The 12,183-nt window shown below is 39.4% G+C and overlaps 1 non-coding gene across 1 annotated transcript; it reads left to right on the top strand.

Moving 5' to 3' along the window:
• Window positions 1-9,104: 9,104 nt before the first annotated feature.
• Window positions 9,105-9,211, top strand: LOC128283353 (small nucleolar RNA R71). The gene has a single exon (XR_008273695.1). It is a non-coding gene; the product is annotated as a small nucleolar RNA R71 (small nucleolar RNA).
• Window positions 9,212-12,183: the final 2,972 nt, after the last annotated feature.

Here is a 12,183-nt window from a genome sequence, read left to right as displayed (position 1 = left end):
TAAAAATAACAAAACATAAAGAAAACTCTAAAACCCCTGAAGGAATTTTGAGAGAGATCTTCAGTCTTGGAGTAGCTCCGGCTTTTGAGATGGATCGTCTGGCTTTCTTCAAGTAATTCCTGGTGTGTGGTTCTGTATTCCAGAAAAGTGCTAGAAAGAACGGCCGCTTTCTAGGTCACACTTAGGGTGTTTATATAGGCTTTGGATTGGCTTTTTTTTCTCCCTAAGTACCCTTTTCCGTGTAAAATATAACTCTTTGAAAAAGGGACACGCCCATGTGCCACGATCGTGTGACGTGATTACCAGGCCGTGTTCGATCTGTTGAATTACACACGGTCGTGTGGGCTCAATGGCCAGGTCATGTGAATTGTGAAAACCTTGGTCGACACCCCCAAAGGCCACGGGCGTGTGAGATGCCCGTATGGCAAGGCTTAGGCCGTGTCATCTTCTCAATTTGGTTCGTTTTGTCTCTTTTTAGCTCATTTTTGGCTTCTTTTGACTCTTTGTGCTCTCCTGTGTACAAAACATGAATTAACCGGATTAAGAGCACCAAAATCCACAAATCTAGTAATAAACATCCATAAATATGCTAAGTATTTGGGGTATAGATATGTATAATTTGGCGTTTATCACATGGGAACCCATAAACACTAAATGGGAAATAACCTTTCATGTATGAAACCAATGATATGAGGTTTCTATAAAATAAGATTCATCAAAGATTACAAATGCGTAGTCATGTTTTATTTCAAAAATTGATGACCATTAAGTATAGATGGTAGAAAGGGTAACCAAAGGCTTGCAAGATAGCCTATTAGGGTCCACATGGTTAGACACACGGACGTGTGTCTAGGCCGTGTGTGACACACGGTTCCTTCCCATGGGTATGGGCTATGGCTGTGTGTCCCCTGCATTTAAAATTTTATATCAATAGTGCACATGAGTAGGCAACATAGGCGTGTGTCCCTATCGTGTCTAAAAGATAGTGTTGCCCACAGACAGGCAGCACGGGCGTGTGCTATGACCGTGTTGATAAGTCAGTGTTGGACACGGCCGAAGGGCATGGGCGTGTCCCAAATCACACGGGGGTGTGTGACCACACGGCCCTCTCACATAGGTGTGTGATACATCAAGTTAGCGAAGTATTCCTAAGATATCCAGGGTCTGTCGAACACCTCTGGTTTTGTCCCGAACTGTCTTAGGATGTGCCTAGGGCCTCGTAGACCTATATAAAGGACGAGTTGTTCGTAGGTGAAAATTTTTAAATTTGAAGTAAAACCGGTGACCTAAATTGGTACGTTTCAAAATGTAAAGTCCCGGTGATGCCTCGAACCCTATCCTGGTGTCGGGTACGGATGAAGGGTGTCACAATACCGACTACTCACTCGATAAACTAGCTGAGTTATATATTTCTGATATTGTGAGATTCATGGAGTTCCTTTGTCGATTATTTCGGATAGAGATCTGAGGTTTACTTCGAGATTTTGGAAAAAGTTACAAGAAGCTTTGGGGACAAAGTTGAATTTTATCACGACTTTCCATCTGCAAACTGACGGTCAGTGTTACGTGATATTCGTAATAGGTTTTAAATATTTATAATGAATCATTCTTGAAACTAACTATTATCATGATAAAGGCAAATATACCTATCGAACAGTAGTATAGCTTTAGCAAGACTGGATTATCGAACCCAAAGGAACTAAAAGTACTAGTGTTAACTTTTTTTTATGTAGCCTAAAAATAAAAGGGTTTTGTTTATCTAACTAATTAACTAAACTAAGAAATCACAGGAAATAGAATTGGGGAATTACTTTTGGAAAAACGATTGAATTAAGACAATACCTAAGGAAAAATCCACCTAGACTTCACTTGTTATTTGACTTTGAATCGGACGATTTATTCATTTGACTTGATCCGTAGAAATGCCTAAGTTATATTATTATCCCTCTCAAGACTAACAACGTCTAACCCTAGGTTGAATAATTGAAATCTCTTTCTAATTAACTCCCTAGGGTTGCATTAACTCGATCTATGGATCCCCTTATTAGGTTTCACCCTAATCCGGCAAAATCTTGTCACCCAATCACTAGGCATGTGATCAACTCCACTTAATTATGACAAATGTACTCTTAGGCAGGGTCTATTCCTCCTCTAAATAAGAGCTTAACTTGAATCAGTATCCTGGAATATCAAGACAAGAATTAAGAACACATAATTAAGAACAAGTCAAATATTTATCATACAATTCAGAAAATTATAACAAGATCTGTCTTAGGTTTCATTCCCCTTAGGTATTTAGGGGTTTTAGTTCATAATTAAAAAGGAAAACATCTCAGAAGAATAATGAATACAAAACATAAAGAAAAACCCAAAACTCCTGAAGGGAAATTGAAGGGAGATCTTCAATCTTGATGATGAATCCGGCTTCTGAGATAGATCAATCGGCTTTCCTTGAGTAGTTCCCTGATTCCTTCTTTGTGTGTCCCCTTTTCCTCCTCCTCTAGGGTGTATTTATAGGCTTTAAAATGCCTAAGAACCCTCAAAATTGGCCTTTTCCGAATTGGACTCAATTTGGGCTCGACAAGGACATGCCCGTGTGACAAGCCCGTGTGCGATTACTTCAGGTCGTGGTCAAGCCTGCTAAATAGGCATGGGCGTGTGGTCCACCCGTGTGAGTCGTGTTTTGATTCTGCCAAATTGACACGACCGTGTGGTCTGCCCGTGTGAGGAGGTCCAAGCCGTGTTGATTTCGTTCGTTGGCCCATTTTCTCCGTTTTTGGCTCGTTTCTCATTCCTTTCACTCTCCTATGCTCACCTAAGTATAAAACATGAAATTAAGGCATTAGGAGCATCAAATAATCTAAGGAAAAATCATCCATAAAATGTGTTAAGCATGGGATAGAAATATGTATAAATTACGGTTTATCAAATACCCCCACACTTAAGCATTTGCTTGTCCTCAAGCAAAATCCTCAACTCATAATCAAAATAAATTCTTCTCAACTTATAATTTCTATCGATAATATCTCAAAATAATCCATAGGTAATCATACATTGAAAATTCAACCGAAAGAACATCAAAGTTTCAAACATTCCAAGTTGAGTATTTTATCATGAAATCATAGGTGTCTCCCCTCATTTAAGTAATTACCTTTGGTTCAAAATATCACAAAGTTTCACATCCTCACTAAAGATTCACTCAAATCACTCTAGGTGTTTAAGTACAATAAATGAAGCACTCAATAGTCAATAATGAAAAGTCATTACCATAGGCTTGCATGAAAATCAAATCTCCACCACTATAAATTGAGATGAAAAATTAATCAAAAGGTCTTTAGAGGGTTGTAACATGGCTTTGGTTAGAGGGTGTGGTCACAAGCTAAAAAAAAGGGTTAGAATCGAGATTGAGTTGAAAAATTGCCTAACTAGAAAAATAACTAGTCATCAATTGCATACAATTGAGCTTTTTCTCAGAATATGGAATTTAACTTCTTTAGCTCAGAAGATCACTACTACTAATATGTATACATGTATTTTTTTTTCAGAACAAGTCAAATTACAAAATAGAATAAAATATAGCTAAGCAACTATTCCAACTCGAATCTCGACAAAAATAAGGATCAAATTAATTTAGGGGATTTCAACAATAATGAGTTATGGGTTAATATTGAGGGTAAATTAATGAATTGGTTGTTAGGCTCAAGGGGGTTCCCTAAGGGTTAATTGTGAAGGTAGGCTTTTATGGAGTGAGTGGGTTAAACCTAAGTGCCTTTATCATTTTGACATATCAAATCAAATGGTGTGGTCTTGACATGCATAATCAAGCAAGTTCTAGAATAACAATTCAATCTTGACGACTCATAATGAAAGTGAGCATGAAAGAAATAATAGATGTCAGAAGGCTCAAGATCTCACAAAAATTCGGCTTTTTGATGTTTAAACTTGTGAATTCCAATTCAAAATAATACCTAAACTTGGGAAAACAACTTAAAATTTTAAATTCTTAAAAATCAACTTATCATGCTTAATTCTCTAATATCTTAAAGTTTAAATAATAAATGCATGAATGCCTATGTTTTAATTTAAGATATATCAATAAAAATCATAAATCAATCAAAATTTATCCTAAACATGATATGAGAGCTTTTCAATAGAACAAGGCAATCATTTAGGGATTTTTCTAATAGTGAAATGAATACCCCCCACACTATATATGTACATTGCCCTCAATGTACAAAGATAGATATATAGAAAAGAATATAAATATAAGATAGGGAGAGAAGTGAAACTTCCTGAGTGATGAATGAATTTCCTTGAACTGGAGTTTTAGTGAATAATCGGCATGAGGATGGAGGAGGATACTCCGGTGGTGGTAGAGGTTCATTAGTCCATAAGTCCTGCGCCAAAAGAATATTATATCTGGTGGTAGCTATGGTCGTGGTCGAGCAAGACATGGCAGTCGTGGAGAACCTTTCCCGATGGAGTTTTTAGTTCTTATACGATGATGAGCTTAGGAGTTCTTTATAACTGTAACAGAATCAAGAACTTTTTAAGAAATATAAGGAAGCATAATTACTCGATATGAAATAGTTGAAAGTAAAAATTGTTAAATAAAAATTATGAAACCTAATAAAAACAAGTTTAAAGAAAAATAAAAAGTAGTTTTAAAATAAAAGTCAAAACATAAAAATAAATAATAAATAAAATTTTTTAAACATCTTCATCGCTAGATGGTTCGCGAGGTGGGGGTGGCGATGAGATGTGGAAGTGCTGACAAATCTGGTGTAGTGTAGCATCAATGTGATCGAAGCATTGAAAACACTACTGCTCGAATCAAGTTAGGTGCTCAGAGATGTCAGCGTATGAAGCCGCCGCATGAACTGGACTAAAAGGAGGTGGTGGCTGAGATGGTGGGTCCTCGTGACATGGAGGGACATCATCAGTAATGTCCTCAGGGACCTTCTCCTCGGTGGATTGGGCAAGACGTTACTGAGTTTGGAAGGTGCCACATTGTTTTTCAATCATCCTCATACTTAGCATGCTCGAGATGCCCTGTGGGGACATTTGGCCCATGAGAGTGAGGGAGGATGATTGGGCTGTTGTGTTGAGAAGCTCGAAGTGCCGAGCCAACCGCGTCAAATAGGGCCCAATGGAGATGACCCCCTTCCTATGTCGCTCCGTCTGATGTTGAATGGCAAGGGTAATGAAATAAGTAAGGTCTATGATGTGCCTGTGCGACATACACCATAGAAAGTAGGCATCGTGAGTGTTGATGACGCCAGTGCTATCTCACCTTCCTGTTAACATGTGAGCCAAAATGGCATGTAAGTACCTCAGAGATGGAGGGAGAGCCGATACCTTGGAGCAGCTAGAATTGTAGGAGGCAGCGCCGAGGGTGAAGGTGTTCCAACACCGTGAAGGAGAGTGATAGATGTGGCGATTGAGAGTGTGGAGCTCATTCTCCTTCATGAACTCCTCACTGTAAAGGCTTAGTGTGGTTTCGAACTCTGGGACGTTCAACTGGCGGACTAGACCGCTGAGGCCAAATTGGATTGTTCCCAAGTCATCAAAACTGGTCATCACGATCTGAAGATGGAACATTGAGCAGAGTTCTATAGTGAGTTCGAGATATGTCGGCTTGACAATCTTAAAGAAAAGCCCCCAAGGATTGATGGTGATGAGGGCTCTAATTGTATCCGCGAGTTAGACTTGTTCTAGCGCGGCCCGATCTATACAGCGGCTCACTTCCAAGGGTCGGGCCCGTAGAATCTAGAAAAGTTCTTCTTGGGGCCCAATGAGGAATTGCAAAAAAGGGTGATCAGCGTTGGGTAAAATTAATAAAGTTCAACGGTCTACTCTTATATTACAGCAGCAGTTCCCATCCATCCTTTTTTGGTGCTAACACGTTCCCTTCCTTTTCTTCAAAGCAGGGACAGCGACTTTCTTTCCTCATGAAGATGACATGGTATACCTGCAAGCAAAACTATTATTCCGTTTTGATGATTGGATAAGGTAAAATGTAAACAAATTCAACAAGGAAAAGGTCATAAATAATTTCAGGCACAGCTACTAACACTAACAGACCTAACCAAAACAATAAATTTTATGGCTTAATGTTGTGGTATTAGTATGGAAATCAAAATGGCAAAGAGCTTGATGGAAATGTAAAAAGCATGAATGTATCACAATGCATGGGTTATAATGGCAAAGAATAATAAGCAAGTTAATATTGAATTAGAATATGTAAATGGGGCTTGAGAAATTATGAAGTAATAAAGAAAAATGTCACATGAAATAAATAGTAGCTAATCTAACAATGGGATTTGAATGATAGCAACATGGAAATAGTATGGGATAAATGAAGATTAACATGGTAATTAGCATTAGAACTAAGTAAAATAAAAGAGAAAAGAGTAAACAAACGCTAAAAAGATGAGAATGGGTGTCGAAAATAGAGTTAGAGGCAGCGCACGGGCGTGGTAAGGAGGCCTTATGGATTTGCAGCAGCTAGGGTTAGGGATTTTGGGTGAAGAAGATGATGAATAGTGAAGGGTATTTATAGATTTTGGGACACACAGCCAGGGGACACGCCCGTGTTCCCTAATTTTTGCCATGTGATCGTGAATTTTAAATTTGGGCCCGTCTGACTTTTGGCCCACGCCCATTTTCCTTGGGCATGTGGGTGCACACGGCCGTGTCACACTGCGGTGTCTGGCTTTGTTCGCTTCTCCCACACCCATGTATGTAGGCCCCGCCCGTGTTAATCTGACAGGTTCAACCACGGGTTCTAGACACGGGCATGGCGTATGACCGTGTTAATTTGACAAGTTTGGCCACGGTTTCCAGGCACGGGCGTGTCGCACGCCCGTGTTGTTTTGGCAGGTTTACCCACGACCATGTTACATGGCCGTGGCGATTTGTCGTAGCCCGTGCTGAGGAAAATCTTTGCCCTATTTCCACACGATCTTAAGCACGCCTGTGTGCTTGGCCGTGTCTGTGTGGTAAACTTGTATTCAAGAGCTTCGTTAGTAAGTTAGGTACTAAAATTTAAAGAAGTTAATACAGTTAGTGCTCGAGTTGCCTCCCGAGAAGCTCTTATTTATAGTCTAAGCTCGACTTACCTCTCCATTGAATGATCATGGTGGTTCGAGGAGTTTATACTCATCATTCCTCTGTGAATCTCATCAAAATAAGGTTTTAGGCGGGTATTGTTTACCTTAAAAGTGCCGAGCTTAGGATGACTTACCTCGACTGTACCGAATGAAAAAATGCTAAGTACCATAAGAGGAATTTCTTCATTCAGTTTGGTAGTGACAATGTGAGGATCTGTGGCATCTAATAAAACTTTATCTCCAACCTTAAGTTGATTTGGAAAGGTATTGAGTTTGTTCTGGCGTAGTTTTGGTTTATCGTGTGTTCTCGGTTTATGTGTCTGCCATTCATCTAGCTCCTCGATTTGTATCCTTCGTTCTTCATGAATAGGTCCTCTACTATTGCTTGAAAATGACTCATGTACTTCTTTCAAACTCATTTCCTGCAAAGCAGGTTGCACCATTTTGTCAGATTTAGAAGAATGGTTTAGACAATCACCTTTAATTTTTGATGTGTTCCCGGAATTGCAAGCTTGAAAGGTGATTGTTTCGTCTCCCACACGAAGTGTGAGCTCACCTGTACCAATATCAATAATCATTCTAGCAGTTGCTAAAAATGGTTTTTCTAAAATCAAAGGAGTGTTGCTATCCTCCTCTATGTCTAGAACAACGAAGTCAACGGGAAATATAAATTTATCGATTTTAACTAGCACATATTCAATAATTCCCCTAGGAAATCTTATAGTTTTATCTGCTAATTGAATGCTCATCCTAGTTTGTTTGGGTTTCCCAAGACCTAGTTGTTTAAACATTTTGTAAGGCATGACATTAATACTATCTTTTAAATCAGCTAATGCATTATTAACATCTAAACTACCAATTAAGCAAGGAATTGTAAAACTCCTTGGATCTTTCAATTTGTTGGGTAGTTTATTCTGTAGAATAGCTGAGCAAACTGTGTTTAGCTTCATATGTGAAGCCTCGTCCAACTTCCGCTTATTTGCTAAAAGCTCCTTTAAAAATTTCATTGCGTTTGGCATCTGCGATAGAGCTTCAATAAACGGTAAGTTAATATGTAATTTTTTTAGGAGTTTAAGGAATTTACCAAATTGTTCATCTGAGCAGTCTTTCCTTGTCGCATTGGGGTATGGAACACGAGGTTTATATTCTGTACTTACCGGCTTTGGGTCATTTTGGCCGACCTCATTCTTACCTTTGCTTACCACTGTTTCTGGCCTTGGTTTTGCAACTAACCCTTCTTCATCTTGAATGGCAATCGTGTTGAATTGCTCCATTGGGTTAAATTCAGTGTTGCTTAGCAGGCTACCTTGTGGTCATTTGGAAATTAACTTAGCAAGCTATCCAATCTGAGTTTCGTGCCCCTGGATTGATGCTTGTTGATTTTTGAGTGCTGTCTTAGTATTCCGAAAACGAGTTTCTGACACTGAGATGAATTTGGTTAGCATCTCCTCAAGGTTCGACTTCTTTTCTTACTAATAAGGTGGTTGTTAAAAACCCGGAGGATGTTGTGGCCTTTGATTTCCTTGACCGCCCCACGAGAAATTGGTATGGTTCCTCCAACCTGCATTATAAGTGTTACTATATGGGTTATTTTGGGATCTAGAGTTATTGTTACCCATATATTGGACTTTTTCCTCCTCGATGCTAGGGCCGAAGGGTTGATATTCTATACATGCTCCTCTTCCATTCGAATCGCACCTCATCACTGGATATACCTGAGTAGAACCACACAAACCGTCAATCTTTTCATTTAAGAGTTCTACTTGGTTAGATAGCATAGTAACTGCGTCGAGGTTGAAAACAGCGCCTGCTTTCATTGGCTTTGTTCTCTTGACTTACCACTGATAGTTATTCAGTTACATCTCCTCTATAAATTCATAGGCATCTTCAGGTGTTTTATTATTGACGGTTCTACCAGTAGCTGCGTCAACCATTTGTCGAGTCAAAGGATTCAGGCCATTATGAAAAGTTTGAACCTATAGCCAAAGTGGTAACCCATGGTGAGGGCATCTTCGAAAAAGGTCCTTATATCTCTCTCATGCATCGTAGGGTGTCTCTAAATCCATCTGTACAAAAGAAGAGATATCATTACGTAATTTAGCCGTTTTAGCCGGCAGAAAATATTTTAATAAGAACTTTTCGGTCATTTGTTCCCAAGTAGTAATTGACCCTCATGGTAACGAGTTCAACAACTTTTTAGCTTTATTCCTTAACAAAAAGGGAAACAACCGAAGACGTATGGCATCATCAAAAACGCCATTGATTTTAAAAGTATCGCATAGTTCCAAAAAGTTTGCCAAGTGAGCGTTGGGATCTTCGTCCTGCAGACCATCAAACTGAACAAATTGCTGTATCATTTGAATTGTGTTAGGTTTCAGTTCAAAAGTATTTGTAGCTACATGTAACACCCCGAACCCGAGACCATCGCCGGTGTCGGACACGAGGGGTTAACAAGCCAAGCTCACTTGTTTTGCCCATCCATTTGACATTTTCAGTCAGGCTGGAAAACTGCATCACTGTCGCTTTAAAAATCATATCTCGAGTTTCAAAGCTCGGAAACTGGTTTCGTAAATTTTCCCTGAATTTAGACTCATATATCCATCCATGGATTTATTTCTAGAATTTTTGGATGGGCAAATTGGTACAGTTTATTAGTTAAAGTCACCCATGTTACAGGGATCGACTGCTCTGACCTTCGCGCGGTATAACTTGAATATCTCTCTGTACAGGGCTTTAATGCTGGTGTAGTTTGTTTCTAATGAAACTAGACTCAAAATGGAATCTGTACATATAAGGTATGTCTCCTAATTCTTTTTGTATAATTTATAGTAAATTTTTAAAGTTACGACAGGGAACCCAGAAACCGTTCTGGCCCTGTCTCACAATAGCATTAATATCTCTTAACATGTAACTCCTATGACCATTTCGTTTCTTCCATATGAAAATAGACTCATCAAGGTTCATTTACATAGCTTATTCACTATGTAATTCCATTCCTACGAATTTTGGTGATTTTTCACATTCACGTCACTGCAGCTGGCAGCATCTGTTTTTAAGGTAGGTCTTACCTATTTGGTAGTCACCATGAACCAACTAGCCTTGCCATACATAGGTTCATATATGATCATTTTAACCATGCCAATGGCTGATCATATGACTAACATTCCCATTTCCAAGCCATAGCCACATCATGACACCAAATATATACATACAAACCACATCATGACATCCTTATATCATCATTCAGCCCATCCTCGAAGCGTTTACACATAATAGCTTCGGACGAAATGCATTCTCGCGTGTATCGGCTAAGCCTCACAAATTTTTGTTCATAGTCGGTAACCGACATAGAACCTTGCTTAAGATCAAGAAATTCCCTTCGCTTTTGGTCGATGAATCTCGATCGATATACCTTTTTTTTTTTTTTTTTTTGAACTTGGTTTGAAAGAATTCCCAAGTCACTTGCTCTCTAGGTACCACAGAGTCGAGTACTCCACCAATAGTAGGTGGAATCACGTAGCAAGGAGATGGTACACTTTAAGCATTCATCGGTGTACAAGATAGCTCATCGAGCACCGGATAGTGTTGTCCAACCAAAATTCAGCTCGTCCGCATCATCATCATCCGTAGCTTTAAATTCAGTGGCCCCATGTTTTCGAATCCTATCGACTGGGGCTTACTTGACCTTATTTGGTCAGTTACCGAAGGTATTGTAGGTGCGGGGGTTGCATTTGTCGGGAATGGAGGTTGTGGGACAGCCGTGTTAGTTCGAATGTATTGATTAAACCATTCGCTCATCACACTATAAAAGGCTTGCCTAGCCTCATCATTCGGATTGCTGGCCATAGGTTGAGAGTCCGCATGGCGCTGTCCCTTGTGCGGAGCAGGCGCCACACTCTCCACATCATCAGCTATTGCTCGGTTGGGATCGGGATCCATTGCTATAAACAAACTCAAAGTCAAATTGTCAGAAATCACCACACTATCGATTCATCATTTAATGGCATGTATAGCTAGACCCCAAACACCTCACGGTAGTCCTAGAATCGACTAAACCGTGGCTCTGATACCAATAAAATTGTAACACCCCGAACCCGAGACCATCGCCGGTGTCGGACCCGAGGGGTTAACAAGCCAAGTTCACATGTTTTGCCCACCCATTTGACATTTCCAGTCAGGCTGGAAAACTGCGTCACTGTCGCCTTAAAAATCATATCTCGAGTTTCAAAACTCGGAAACTGGTTTCGTAAATTTTCCTTGAATTTAGACTTATATATCCATCCATGGATTTATTTCTAGGATTTTTGGTCGGGCCAATTGGTACAGTTTATTAGTTAAAGTTACCCATGTTACAGGGATCGACTGCTCTGACCTTCGCGCGGTATAATTTGAATATCTCTCTGTACAGGGCTTTAATTCTGGTTTCGTTTGTTTCTAATGAAACTAGACTCAAAATGGAATCTGTACATATAAGGTATGTCTCCTAATTCTTTTTGGATAATTTATAGTAAATTTTTAAAGTTGCGACAGGGAACCCAGAAACCGTTCTGGCCCTGTCTCACAATAGCATTAATATCTCTTAACATGTAACTCCTATGACCATTTCGTTTCTTCCATATGAAAATAGACTCATCAAGGTTCATTTACATAGCTTATTCACTATGTAATTCCATTCCTACGAATTTTGGTGATTTTTCACATTCACGTCACTGCAGCTGGCAGCATCTGTTTTTAAGGTAGGTCTTACCTATTTGGTAGTCACCATGAACCAACTAGCCTTGCCATACATAGGTTCATATATGATCATTTTAACCATGCCAATGGCTGATCATGTGACTAACATTCCCATTTCCAAGCCATAGCCACATCATGACACCAAATATATACATACAAACCACAATTATTCTAAGTTCATGTTTCCCTTTCCGAGCCATTTTCGCATGGCCGTACATACTTACATCACAACATATTTAACAAACAAGGGGTAGTCCTATACATGCGATTTCAAGTTCAACCAAGAATTTATACCAAAATGGGGGCTTGATAGTGTGGATGACTTCGACTTCAACGA

The sequence above is a fragment of the Gossypium arboreum genome, chromosome 10 (assembly GCF_025698485.1).
Source record: "Gossypium arboreum isolate Shixiya-1 chromosome 10, ASM2569848v2, whole genome shotgun sequence".
NCBI classification, from domain to species: Eukaryota; Viridiplantae; Streptophyta; class Magnoliopsida; order Malvales; family Malvaceae; genus Gossypium; species Gossypium arboreum.
Note: the sequence above shows the minus strand (reverse complement) of the source record. Positions and strands in the feature narration are given on the sequence as shown.